Here is a 15485-nt window from a genome sequence, read left to right as displayed (position 1 = left end):
AAAGAATAATTAATGTCTTCAGAAGGTCCATCATGAAATTTGACACAGCTGAGGAAACAAGTGAGTTGGAAGAGACATCAATAGAAATTTCCTAAGTGTGAGTATCCTCTAACTGCAATGCAGTAATAAGTGGAACACCAGAAAAAGAATACTGAAGAAACAAAACAAAACAAAACAAAAATATCTAAGTAACAATGGCTGAAATTTTTACAAAATTAATGAAAGGCACCAAACTATAAGTACAAGAAGCTTAGAGAATATTATGGCTCCTAAATCCACAAAAGAATCCTTGACACAAAGCCACAAAAGTAAAACAAAGCAGAACAAAGCAAAAAGGACTAAAACATGTCCCTTTTTTGACCCCAAATAAAGACAATGTTGAAAGAAGTAGGAAGAAAACCTACTTTACATAAAGAAACCTACTTTACGTATACTTCATACAAGAAAAAACTTAGACACAACTAATCTCTGAAATCTTGCGAATATAAAAAAAAAAACAAATATTTAAAATGTTGAAAAAAAAAACCATACCAAACTTAAATTACACATGAAGAGAAATTATACTTCAAAAAGCACAGAGGAAGCAGAGTACAAGGGAACACACATACAAACCTAGAAACTGGGAAACTGAGGCAGGAAGAATGCAAATTCTAGTCCAGGCTGGGCAACTTAGCATCTGAGGGAGATTTTGTCTTAAAAAATAAAAACAGAGTTGGGAAATTAGCTCAGAGAGGAGGCGGTGAGATCAATACCAATTACTACCAATATGGGAGAAGGAAACTCCCAACCTCTAGAAGTCCAAAACACTGAATTCATGTTCTTTAAAACTGAGGTGTTGATTCCAGGAGCAATGGAGGCTAAGAGTGGGAAGAGTTTATTGAGAGAAATAGCTTCTGTCAGAAAGGGATGGGTGGGGACCCAGAAGATGACAGAAAATGAGTTCCCCATCCACCCTGCATTTCAAGGGTGTTTTATTGAGCAAAGCCGTGAGGGAAGGAGGATTAAAGGTGGGACAGAACTATCACCAATCAATAAGATTACAAGTATAGTGTCTTAGGTAATATTGACCCAATGGGAAAAATCACAGGATAGGTGAGAGGTGGGATATAACTATGGCCGACTAATAAATACAGAACCAGCATAGTCACTGTGTAGTGCTAAGTGGGGATCAAAGCAGGAAACAAGGAGCAAGTGCACATGGACAGACAAGGAGGTCCCAGGAAGGGGTGGACTTAGCGGGTTTGGTACCACAACGAGCTTTGTTTTTCTGACTGATGTAAGAGATAACTCTTCAGACTAACAGTAGCGATGCAGCGATTTATAAAAAGAACTAAGACACTGCATTATTAGCTGCGTAGAGATAAAAGGGAAAGAGAGTCCCAACCTGCCAGCTTCCCAGGATTAGTTCATGTCTAAAACCACAGAATGAATTCTAAGTACAGCAGAGGTTAAGAAGAGAATGTATTTACTGGTGAGGGAAAGCTTCTGTCTAAAAGAGAGAGACAGAAATGGTCCCCAGTGGGTTACCAAAGTGCCTTTCCTAGGAATCTGTATGGAGCCAAATAATGAGGTGAGGTAGGCCCAGATGGGAAAACTGGGAAATCATAAGGTGAGCATGAGGTGGGCCAAAACTATGGTCAACTTATAAGTTTATGAGCATACTTGCTCAGGTAAAGTTGATTAAATGGGGATCAGATGGGGAAGCAGGTCCAGCAGCAAGTGGGCATGAAAAGGACCAAGGGCTTTTCCCATAGAGCTTGGGTCAGTGGCTCTTCCTGGCTTCCTCACGGTGGGGGAAACCTATTTAGAAAATCAATCACTGTTGTTTCTCCTTAGGAGAAGTATGTGGGTGCATTGGTTTCATATTTTGTCTTGAGGTCTGTCCCTTAGCTAGAGGTGCCTGTCTCCCCCACAGTTGCAAGCCACCCCATCTTCTGCACTGGTTCCTTTGAGGGCCCAGTCCTGTCTGACTGCCTATACTATTTCTACCTAACTTAGGTGTCTGTAACAATAGAAGACTGAAATATGTCATACTGAAAATTTCTTTAACATAAAGACTATTTTGAGAAACTGAAAATACATAAAACATTCTGGAAAAAAAGAAGTGACCTTTTTGTAGGGGAATTTATACCATTTTAAGGGTATCTCACTCTCTGTACCCAGAGCAAGAGGAGCACCATGCTAAGCCTTTACTCCTGTTTCCCTCATGATTCCTGTGAATTCCCACTGACACTCTTCTTTCTTTCTTAGTGTTAAGGATGATGTTTAAACCTGGAATCAATGCTACCCATTGAGATTTTTGTTTCCAGGTAAACCTGTGGACTGCAAACTCTACAGTGAAGGCTGAACTTTTTTTTAAATGAACATAACAGATTCACTAAGATTAAAGATAAAGTGGAATCATACAAAATACTTAAGAGATGTCAGAAAAAGTAAAAGAAAGTCGACTGGATGGAAAAGAGTTGAAAGCTGAAACCACCTTACTAAAAAAAGCAATTTGAACAGAGAGGAAGATGCAGAATTAGAATGAACAAATTCATTCCTTCAAATTTTATGATATTTGTACTTTTATTCTCTTCTTAGACCATGGGATGAAATATAAGGCTCAATCATCCAGAAATTACTGATGATTTTTAACCTTATGAAAGCCAGGAGCCATTATTCTCTTGATACAGTTATTGGCCCTGGAGGTTGGGGGAATAAATGTGAACAGAGACAAAAAAAAAAATGAAAAGTTGAGAAAAGGCAGAAGCCATAAAACTCTATGGTTAGAGAGAACAAGACCTTTGGTCAACACACATGTAGAGTTAGTTAGAAAGTGAAAATGGATTCCACCAGACTGCTTAACCTCTCTTTGCACTGGCAGATTTCACACATGATGACAGTATTTTCCAGTCATTTTTCTGCCTGAACAGAACTCTAGACCATCCCATTCTGTTCTGTGGAAGCTGCTGAACTGGTGTACGATGCCGGTGTGCTTATGTAGAGCACCAATGGGTCGGGTAGAAGGAAGAGGAGAGCAGAGGGCCCTGCTGCAGAAAAGGAGTCCTTCCATGCTGCCTAAGCTGCAGGCCAGAGCAAACAATGTGCTGTGACCTATTTAGCAAATGAAAACACACACCAGAGATAGCAGCCAAGGTCAGGGATGCAGCCTCTCCCACCGAGATGATTCGGATGCTTAGAACAAGAAAATGAATAGCTCCCATGATAGTTTTCTTGAACTCCCCTGGGCAGTAAATCACTGACCATAGGGAAGTCTCAGCTTTTCTAAAACTTCGTTAAATAAATGGCATGACAAGAAAGGGGCTGGTTTATGTTTTTATCCTTTTTTTTTTTTTCTTAAAGTCAACAGCTGATTAAGAATTTTCCCAGGCTGGCCTATTTATGGTAGAGTCTGGGCTGCCTTCCTACCACCTGTCCCCAGGGTCACCAAAGCCTGTGAACGCAGTGTCACTTAGGACAGATCCTCATCAAACGCATGACTCAAATGCTTACTTCACTGAGGGATTTTCTAGGAGCTTTTGTCTTGAAATCACTTAATTGTATTCAGAATGTCATGCTGATGAGGACGAAGAGAAAAAAGTTCAAACTGTGTAACCCATTCCATGGAATGCCACCAAATAAAATAAAGAGGAATGTCTACCTACTTTTATATTATGTACCTAGCTATCTCTCTATCTTGCTTTCTTTATTTTTTATGACAATACACATAGAAAATACCCATCAGAAAATTTATTGAAAAGTTCAAAATAATTATCTTTAGGTAATTCTATTACAAGAGACAATGTTCCTTTCCTTCATATATTTTATCACTCATAGAATGTTTTAACTTGAAATTGTGATATTTCTTTGACCTTGCACTAGACATACAATTCTACAGGTAGATACCAAAGTTTACATAGATATGAATAATTTAAGTATATGTATGCAATACATATATCTTGAATAACAACAGAAAGTGATAAAAATAATGTACATGATATTGCCTAAACTGATTTCTTGTATTCTAATACTTTGGTGCCTATTATGGTTTGTGTCTTGGTGGCCTCCCAAGCCTCAGGCAATCATGGAGGTGGCTGAATCTAGCTTTTATGATTTGTTTGTTGTCTAGTGCTGGGATTGGTGGTGTGAGCACTGTTCCCAGCCAGGGTCAGGAAGCTTGCATATTTTATAAGGGAGGTAAGGAGGCATGCCTTTCCCTCTTTTGCCTTTTTGCTCTTGTTGCTTGTGGCTGCCATGAATGGCTGCCCTCAGCCACACCACCTTGCTTTGGAGCCAGCTGAGTACGGACTGAAACCTCCAAAAACTGTAAGATAAATAAACCTTTCCTTGCTTCACTTTGAGTGTCAAGTATTTTGCCTCAACAATTAGAGAAAAGTAAACAATACCGTGTCTTAGGAGATGTTACCAGATAGCACATTATAATACATTAGAAAAATGTGTGTTGCAAAGTCAAGATACTTTGGAAGCTATGAGATAAAACAAAATTGAACTACTATTTCATGAACTTTTCGACAAAAAGACCTATTATTTTTTGTGAAATATGCTTCAGGATATATGGAACAGTTTAGCACAGCTGGTGTAGAAAAATATTAAATGAAATCAATAAAAATACACATGGTGAGTTACTATTGCTGTATCTCTTTGAGAATGTTGTAAAGTCATGTAACTGGGGTTTGTGTATGTGTGTGTGTGTGTGAAAAATATTGTTTATTGTTTCTATATGGTGCTACATTAGAAAGAAAAAATGCCACTGCATGTTAAATGCTTATTGCCCTACTATTATTTTTTTGGCAGATCCGGAAAGCATTGAATTTAAAATTTTGTATTACAGCTATAGAGATTTTATGTTAAAATGTTATTTTTAGTGACTTACTGTTATTTTTTATTGTTGTAAATTTAATCTATTCTCTTGCTATTAAAGTGTAAAACAGGGTTACCCCCAGAAGGCTGCTTCCTACGGGCAGCCAGCATGGGCAGAGAGAGCCAGCAGATCCACCTCCACCTGCCAGCCATTGCTCCAGCAGGCTACTTTCTGTGGACAGTCAGAAAGATCCAGGTAATTCCTATGCACCCCACTCACAGAGGGGCAGCCAATGTGAGAAGTTACTGGGTCCCCAAAACCAGAGGAACTCAGAAAAATGTCTAAATGAAGGAGGAAAAGGCAATCTAACACCTTCAGCCCGCACAAACTGGGAGACTGTCTGTGAGGGCTGGAAACTGGAAGATACAGTCATGGAAGAAAATGGAAATCTCACACCTGAAATCTCCAAAAGGATAGCAACTGATGTAAAGAAACAACTTCACTAGACTGTAAAAGCAATCAAATCAGAAATAATGTCTCAAGTAAAAGAAGAAATCACAAAAATAATGAAAGAATTGTTAAGCATATCTAAAAAGACATAGACAGATATAAAGAGGAGCCTAGGAAAATGATGAGAACCTTGAATGATTAATATAGAAATGAATCACAATGCATGAAACAGATTCAAAGAGAGATCCAGAAAATTAAAAAGTCAATATAAAGTTTGCAAAACTGCTTGAAAGAAGCTGAAGATAGATCTCTTAAACCTTGAAGACAGAATTTCAGCTAGCAGTCACGAAATGAAAGATCTCTTAAAAATAACAAGAAATGAGGAAATACAATTCAATGACTATAAGATGATGCAAAGTAAAATAATTTAAGAATGATAGGCATCAGTAAATAAACATGGATTAACACAAATAAAAATTTTTAAAAAGTCTACTTACAGAAGAAATAGCATCAAACTTCCCAAACATGGAAAAGAATCTGGAATCCAGATAAGAGGCATATAGATCTCCAACCAGCCATAACCAAAATAGATCTATACTCAGACATATAATAATCAAGAACCCAGAAATTCAGCACAAGAACAGAATATTAAAGAACAGAAATAAACAGATTAACTATAAAGGAAAACCAATCAGAATCAGGGCAGACTTGTAAACACAAACCACCAAATTAGGAAGAGCTTTGAATGAAATATTTCAAATCCTGAAAGAAAAAAACTTCTAAACCAGATTGATGTATCCTGCAAAACTATCTTTCAAAATTGAGGAAAAAATAAGATACTTCCACGATAAAGAACAACTAAAGGAACTCATGAGCATTAAAAAAAAAAAAAAAAAACTCTACAAAGAGTGCTAACGGATATTCTAGAGAGAGATAAAGATAACCATGGTTCCACGAACAGCTGAGGAGGATTGCCAAACAAGACAAGCAATTGAATGAAGGGGAAAAGTGGAAGGCCAACAGCATGAGGATAGAATAGCAGAGACAAACCAATGTATACTGGTTGTAACAATTATTCTAAATGGCCTCATGTCACTAATAAAAAGAACCACAGGGAGAGTGGATTAAGAAACAAGATCCATCAATATACTGTATACAGAAAAACATTTACCTGGAAAGGAAATTCCTAGACTGAAAATCAAAGGAGAGAAAATAGTTCCATGTGATGGGAGACCAGAAAAAAAGTAAGGGTAACTTGCCCATCAACCACAGAATGGATAAGAAAGACATGGTATTTTCATACAAGGAAAGCTAGCCAGCTATAAAGTAGAATACTCTCAAGGCTCTTGTAGGTAAATGAATGCAACTGGAGGTCATGATCATGCATGAAACAGTTGGAACTCATACACATGAACCCTAGCATAAGAAACAGAAGGAGTTAATGGGATCCAAAAGCAAAGCAGTTATTGTAAAAGACACAGGCAAAGAAACATGTGAGAGAGAAAGGTAGTATCTACTGTTAATTTCTCATTGACTTGGCTTGAACTCTTGCATTGTTTTCACAGTTTTGTTAATTTTGGCTTTATTCTGTCTTGTTTTGTTAGTTACTATCTATGGTATGGGCAGCTATTTTGAACATAATGTGATGTACTATGGTTGTTGTACTAAAATGCTAAAAAATAAAATGCAAAGTTAAAAAGCTAGTTATTAGCAAAAATAGTTAAAAAGATAGTTATTAGCAGAATTGTCATTCTGTGCTATGCTTATTACACTAGTAACCACATAATAAAAGCACCAACCACATAGTTACAGATTAACTGACCACATTGTCATGCTGCTCTGTATGTGTCTTCCCCCAAGTAACCTGTTTGCAGTATCAACCTTTGTTCCCTTTGTGAAGAGACAAATGTTTTTGGAATTGGCAGACCAAGGGCTATGAATTGGCTAACCACCCACTGTGAAATGCCTCTGACCTCAAGCAAAGGGGAACAAAGGCCCACTTTGTTTCTGTTTCTCATCACTATGCAGTTAGTGGTCAATGAGCAAATCATAAATAAACTAGAAAAATCTGTCAAAATTCTAACCCAGTTGCACAGCTTTGCAAACTCCATCTGCACTGTGCTGCCTGTACCAGCTTAAATAAAAGTGCTTCTTTTTAAAAGATGTCTTGCCCCCTTCTTGACAATAGACAACATCACAGGGCTTGTTTTGGGGGTGCAACATTTGGGGACCCATGTGGGATTACATGGGGAGGCTTCACCTCATTATTTCTCACTAATTGATCAGCTTGAACTATCTGTAAGTATCTGCGTGATTTGTTCTTGGTAATTTGAGTGTGCACATTTGAAGTTGCAGATGAGCTTGGCTGGCTCCTTTTGCCCTGGAGCAGGATGCCCTCTGGGAAAGGGCTTCTAGCCCATTTGTGATTTGGGATTTTTTGTCTTTTGGTTTTGTGCTTGGTATATTTTTACTGTGGAGTGATTTGCTTGTTTGAATCTGTTACCTCAGTGCTAACATTCAGGTTTCTTTTATCATAAACTTTAAACTACTGTTACAGGTTCTATGTGGCTTATTGGACTTAAGGGTCATAATGAAAATTTATTTCCCTTCAGGTCACCAACCTGCAGACAGAAAAACCTTTGTGTCTTTAGTGTTGTTCTTGTCTTTTGTGGTGCCTTGTTTAATGTTTTAGTCCTTAACTGATTACTTACAACCTCAGCATGGCTTTAAAAAGTAAATTTTCTTTCTGGTTAAAATGTAAATATATATGCATATATATTTAAATATATATGTATGATTTTTAAAATCATATTAACTTTACCAAGTGAAACCAGGTCATACTGTTATTGAGATAGTTAAAAAGTTATAGTTTTTAAAGTATAACACTTTAAGGTTGTAAAAAGGCATAAAATGATTCAATATATTTTAGACTACTAAAAAAGTCACATCAAGGATTTTGTTAAAAATTTTAATGTTTTCTAAAAAGCTAGAGAAAAGGTAATTGACTGGTAATAATTAAAAAACAGAGAAAAACAAATGTGTTCAGAATTTGATAGAATTGGATCAGTAAACCTTTACTGCAAAATGATATCATTAAAATGAGATTATATTCCAAAAAGGGGCTGAAGCCCTTTGTCATCCCAACTTTATATAATGATGAAAAGTCAGTGTTGACCATATGTAAAATATATTTGCCAATGAAAATAAAAATTAAAAAGGACTGTAATTCTCAGTTCCATCTTGACTAGGAGCAATCAGTGTTCAGAATCGCTGGACTCCTCTTCCTCAACCCGTTTTCCTAAGGACCCTCAGGGTTTTATTTTTCTTTTGAAATCTGTCTTGTCCATTCATTGCCCCACTTGGAACAAATTCCAGCAGATTTTTCAGGTTCTGTTTACAGCAGAAGGGATAGAACATTCGTATTGTAGGATAAAAAGCAGTGCACGTTCTAGATGAAAGCTCATCCTCTGATCTTGAATGCCAAAACCATATTTTCCCTTTGCTTCACCCTGTAAACAACCAGAGGTAAGGACACTCTCGATCAGTATCACCAGTTGTTCTCGGAAGCCCAGCACCAGAAAACCTACCAATTTGTCCAAGGTAGCAGAGGTAAGACAATTGGATGATGAGTCTCCCTTGGAGTTTCTGGAAAGATTGTTAGAGGCCTACTAAATTTATACACCCGTAGATCTGGTAGTACTTGAAAAGCAAGGGCCATTAATATTGCCTTTGTAACTGTAGGCCCCTGATATTAAGTGAAAAATTGCAAAGGCTTGAGGGATTTGAGGGAATGCCCCTCAGTTAGTTATTAGAGATTGCTTAAAAGATATTTGACAAGCAAGAGGACCCTAAAGACCAGAAGCAGACAAAGGTGCTGGGAATACGAGCCAAAAAAGTCACCTAGCCCAATGTGAAGTCTCATCCACCCTAGATAAAAAATCAATGTGCTTATTGCAATGAGAAGGGGCAATCATGAAAGGACTGTCCCAAACTCTTCCATGGGCTTTAGATCTTTCCAAGGGGCTTGACAGTGTGGCAGCTGAATAGTCACCCTGTCTGCAGGTGATTTCCTCGGTGGCCCTCCTAGTAAAGGCAGCTCAAAAATTGACTTTTGGATAGAAACTCTTAATTGTCCCTTCCCATTCACTGGAGACTCTCATCAAGGCTCTGCCGGATCAATGGCTGCCTAACTCCCGAGTCATGCACTATTAGGCATTACTTCTGGATCCAACTATCATCAGTTTCAAGGGGACAGTGGGTTTAAACCCAGCTACTCTGCTGCCTGGAGGTTATTGATCATCTTGTGGGGCTTCGACCAGACTTGACAGATGAGCCACTGTCTGGAGTTCCATCCTATTTCTCCGATGGAAGCAGTTATATCTATCAAGGTAAGTGGGTTGTGGGAGCCACCGTCACTATGGACTCTCAGATTCTATGGGAACAAACCTTGGATCCAGAAATATTGGCCCAGTGGGCTGAACTCATTGCCCTCACTGAGGCCCTCAAGTTGTTAGACTGATAGCAGATATGTATTTGCTACTGTCCATGTTCATAGGGCCATTTATCAAGAATAGGGTTTATTGACTTCAGGGGCCCAAAAGATCAAAAATACTCCCCAAATTTTGGATTTTTTAGCTGCCATTTGGATGTCAAGGAGAGTGGCTATTAAATAATCTAGTAGATGCTGCTGCCCAAAGAGTGGCCACAAAATCAGTGGGGATTGAAACAGCCCCAGCATTGCTGCTGATTCCACCTACTCTGTCAGAGCCCTTCTCTCAAAAGGACTTTCATTTGGTAGCTCAACTCCAAGTGAAGCCTGATATTCCAGGGGGCTGGTACCAACTGCCTGATAAGTGAGTCCTCCTCTCCAAGGCCTTGGGATGAGAACTCATACAACAAGCTCATTGGCCCATTCACATGGGAAGATCAAAACTCTGCCCTTTTTCAAGATCATTTCTTTATCCCTCAATTATCAAAGCTTATTCAGTCTGTGAGCCTTAGATGCCCTCAGTGCCAGTTGGTGAATCCAAAGTGACTGCACCAAATGGAAACCACTTATTATCATGTGACTATGCTTGGGAAACATTCGGGAACAGATTTTTAAAAAATGGGAAAGCCTGGCCTTCAAGGGTATAAGTACTTATTAATAATGATAGATACTTTCACTGCATGGGTCGAAGCTTTTCCTAATAAGTCTGAATCAGCCATGATAGCAGTTTCCCTGATTTGGCCTCCTTTTATTCATGGGTTCTGACAATGGCCCAGCTTTTATTGCCCAGATAACTCAAAAACTAACCCAAGCTTTGCAGATTGATTGGAAACTCCATTGTGCTTACTGGCCTCAAAGTTCAGGACAAGTAGAAAGGATAAATCAGACCTTAAAAATGGTAATAACTAAGATGGCATTGGAAACTGGCAAGAATGTCTGCTTCCTTTTGCCCTCTTGTGTATGTGACATACCCCCTATGTTGCAAGTGTTTCCCCTTTTGAAGCTCTATATGAGAGACCTCCTCTTCTTAAGATTTCTAAGGAAAAATTAGCTGATCTGCCTAATCAAGATCTCATGAAGACCCTCCAGGCCCTCCAGCCAGTACTAACTTCCATCCATTGATTTTTCTGGCATCAACATCCCACACCTGCAGTCCACTCTGAAGAACGCCCTGCAGAAGAACCTAGGACACTAGTCCTTATTAAGAGACATCACTGTGAATCCCTCCAATCATGGTGGGAAGGCTCCTACCCCATGGTCCTCAGCACTCCGACCACCATCAAAGTTCTGGAAAGCCTACCTGGATTCATTATTCCCACTTCAAGCCAGTTTCAGCCTCTGACAACAATCAACCTACACATAAGTGGACTGTTGTTCCCTCCAAGGATTCTTTAAAGCTTAAAATTGCCAAATGTATCTGATAATCTTGTTCTTATGTGTTCTTCTTTATGGAAATCCCAAAGAGATACCTCATAACTCACTGTTTGCAACTTGGAAAATTACTGACTATTTCACTGTTGAATTATTGGTAGCCAATACTACTGTCCATGGGACAATTAAAATAGATTTATGTGCCCTATTAAATAACATCCCAACAAAAATTAGACAGAAGAGAATGTTGTTCAGTCTGTATGCCTTGCTGCATGATTGGTTGCTAATGGAGCCTTGCAGGGCCCTACGTAGTCAAAAGAAATTACAATCCACTGGCTGGTATCTTTGCTCCCAAAAGCAACAGCTAGTTTCTGATCACGTGAGTAGGTGTTCTCAGTTCATAGAGACAGAATATTTTTGTAGATATTGGGGTTGTGAATCTATATCTCCTTGGCAGTGAAACAAAAGGGATTGTTACATTTTCTTCACTCAGGAGACCCCATCTTTTTGTACCCTCAACCAGTGTAATCTTAGGACTTTCAGACCCAAAATCCCAACTGATCCTGTTTGGAAAGCAGGATTACATGGTATTAGGTTATGGGCCTCTGGTATGACCTGGGTAGGGCCTTTACCATTCAATTCATTCCTGGGCATGTTCAGAGAGCCCCCACCAGGCCCATAGGCCCTCAGGCTCCCCAGCCACCTTGATCTCTTCTTGTTACTCATCTTCCACCCTCCTCCACTAGACTTCGTGCTCCTGAGACCTTTTTGCCCTCTGCTATTTCTGCACCATCCCTAAACCACTTCTTGGCTCTGGACATTGCTTACCAGTTTCTCAATCTTAGTGCCCCAAACTTCAATGCTGACTACTGGCTATGCCTTCCATCTTGACCTCTCTTCTATGTGGGCACACCTGTGACTATTGTGGCAAGTCAACTTTTAAATTCCTTTGCAGATGGCATCACTTGTTGGTGGGGTGCTAGGCCCCTGCTCACACTGGACATTATACAGGGTACTCCAGGAACCTGTGTTTATTCTGCCTCCTACTCCTTGTGCACTTCCCCTTATGCTCCACTCTGTAATCTTACCTCTTCAGCTTTGATTCATAATTTTTCCTATCCTGCTAATCAGCACCTTGTTTCTCCCAATGGAACCTGGTTTGTCTGTACTTGTGGTATAACTCCTTGTTCCATGCATCACCTGTTCACCCAGCACCCTAAGCTTTGCATATTAGTCCATACCTTTTCCCAAGTGTACTGGTACTCTGGAGATAATGGTAGGATTCATTTGTTCCCTAGCTTTGACCTAAAGAGTCTGGTCCAATTGAAGAGAAATCCTGTACTCACACCTGTCTTACTGGGAATTAGGATGGCAGGGTCAATAGGTTTAGGAGTGTCAAGCCTAATAGTTGGAGACCAAAATTATAGACCCTTAAGTGCACTCATTGATCAAGATCTAGCAGCCTTTAGTGACTCTGTCTCCAAATTAGATGATTCTTTAAGTTCACTGGCTGAGATGGCCTTACAAAATTGGCATGGTCTGGATCTCCTGTTCCTAAAGCAAGGAGGCCTCTGTCTGGCATTAGAAGAATATTGTTGCTTGTTTTCCAGTCATTCTGAGGTTATCTGAAAAAGTATGGCCATCCTTAAAAGGCAGCTACAGGAACAAGAACAAGCCAGACAAACTGAACAGAGTTGGTTCGGATGATGGTTTTCTCTATCTCCCTGGCTGACAACATTAATCACAGCAGCCTCCAGACCTCTGTTATTCTTACTTGTTTAACAATTGGACCTTGAATTATAATCAAATTGCTAAATTATGTCAAATATCGGGTTCAAACTGTAAAACTCATCATTTTAAGGACACAAGTTTATGAACAGATACTTGAAAACTCCATGAGCCAATGATTCAGTTCACTGACAAAAATCAGTGGGGAATGTTGTATTAAAATGCTAAAAAACTAAAATGCAAAGTTAAAAAGCTAGTTATTAGCAAAAATAGATATTTAAAAAGATAGTTATTTGCAGAATTGCCATTCTTTGCTATGCTTGTTACACTAGTAACCACATAATTAAAGCACGAACCACATAGTTATAGATTAACTGACCACATTGTCATGCTGTTCTGATGCTTCTTCCCCGAGTAACCTGTTTGCTGTGTCACCTTTGTTCCCTTTGTGAAGAGACAAATGATGCTGTGTCAACCATTGTTCCCTTTGTGAGAGACAAATGTTTCTGGAATTGGGAGACCATGGGCTATGAATTGGCTCACCACCCACTGTGAAATGCCTCTGACCTCAAGCAAAGGAGAACAAAGGCCCACTTTGTTTCTGTTTCTCATCACTATGTAGTTAGTGGTCGATGAGCAAATCATAAATGTGCTGTAAAAATTTGTCAAAATTCTAACCCAGTTGCACAGCTTTGAAAACTACATCTGCACTATGCTACTGGTACCAGATTAAATAAAAGCATTTCCTTTTAAAAGATCTCTTTCCCCCTTCTTGACAACGCACAACATCATGAGGCTTGTTAATCATGGTTGGTTTCCTATTGCCTTGTTTTGAAGTCCTATAATGTTGTCATTCGTTTGTTTAATTAGTTTTATTCTGTTTTGTTTTGTTTGATTTTATTATGTGTGATGGTATGAACAGATATTTTAAAGAAAATGAGATATTTTGGTAGCCATTGCTGATTACCTATCATCTTGTTTTGATGTATTTTATTTGATTTTATTATGTGTGATAATATGGACAATTTTTTGAAGAAAATGAGATATTATAGTAACCACTGTTCATTTCTTGTTATCTGGTTTTGAAGTCCTGTAATGCTTTCATTCTTGATTGGTTTACATTCTTGATTGGTTTTATACTATTTTGTTATGTTTGATATTACTGTGTGTGAAGGTACGGTCAACTATTTCAAAGAAAACAAGAGACGTTATGGTAGTTACTGTTGATACCCTGCTGTCTTCTTTTGAAGTTCTATGTTGCTTGCAATGTTCTGTTCTGATTTGCTTTGTTGTGTATGGTTTTGTTTTATTCCCTTTAAAATTAAAATATTTTAAACAAAGTGTGAAATAGTTTTTGAGAGGTTTATCAGTGGCCTTTATTTGTTAAATCTTCTGTTGTGAATTTGTATCAAATTTGCTGAATATTTTTTATTTGTTGAAAATTTTTTTTCTTGTTACTCATAAAATGCACTCCTAATTTTCCTCCTACTTCTGTAACTAGAAGTTACAGAACTTCTGTAACTTTGCCCATAAGCAAAGTTAATCACCTTATGAGCAGTATTTGAGCTCCTTAGGGCTCTTTCTTTAATGTTCCTTTCATTTTCTTTTGTCATGAAATTCTACTCAAACCTGTCTTCAATCATTACCTGTATCCTTAGTATCCATATTTTTCTCTTTAGATGAGAAGAAACTCCTGGAATATGTAATTATTTAACAATTATTCTCCATAACTGCTAGGGTAATTGCTGTCCACTAGTCCAAAATTTATTATGAATGACCCTCCTGCACACACACACACACACACACACACACACACACATGCACACATACCCCTTGGCCTTCATAAGCATTCTGCACCTTAGTGAAAGGCTCTCATGTGCATTAGATTATCCACATTTGCCATTTCATCCTGTAGCTAGAGTATATGCTATTTACATTATATTTGAAGTCCTTGATCTGTCCATTTCCCATCACCACATAGTCTACTTTAAGTTCCTGTCACTTCGCATCTACATTAGACCCCATCATTGCCTTTTTCAAATGTAACTCAGAGGGATCTGTAAGAGACATGGATGTGACTGTGTCTCTGCCCTGTTAGAAAGCTTCAGCAGTTTCTCATTCACCTGAGGCTGGAAAGCTGTGTCTTCTGACAAAGTCTCTGCAGTGTTTTCAGTCTGCTCCTCTCCTGTCTTCCTGGGCACTGCTCTCACTCTCTTCTCCAGGTACCAACTTGCAGGTATGGTTTGGTGTTGACCTTTCCTACTTTGAGGACTGAATGCGCTGATTTTTCATGAGGGGTTTTGTCAACTGTACCTCAGTCCTTTCCGTAGGCACTTGTGTCACTTCCTCCGGGACATCTCTGGCATCCTGAACTAAGCCAGAGCCTGTTTTATTTTCTCAAAGCAGTAGTGCATCTGATTCATAAGACTAGCTATAATTATTAGACTGGTGAGTATGATTATTTGATTGATAGTTTTCACTTCACAACAAATTACATGTGGGTGGAAAGCCTGTCTAATGTGGTTCCTTCATTTAGTTAAACCAGCAGCTACCACAGTGCCTTAAACATCATTGAAATATGATAAATATTTGGAGATCAAATGAATAAAAATCCCAAAGTGGGAGTTTGGGGATGGGTATGGA

The sequence above is a fragment of the Cavia porcellus genome, unplaced genomic scaffold (assembly GCF_034190915.1).
Source record: "Cavia porcellus strain 051 isolate PalLab524CR breed Dunkin Hartley unplaced genomic scaffold, mCavPor4.1 scaffold_1, whole genome shotgun sequence".
NCBI lineage: Eukaryota > Metazoa > Chordata > Mammalia > Rodentia > Caviidae > Cavia > Cavia porcellus.
Note: the sequence above shows the minus strand (reverse complement) of the source record.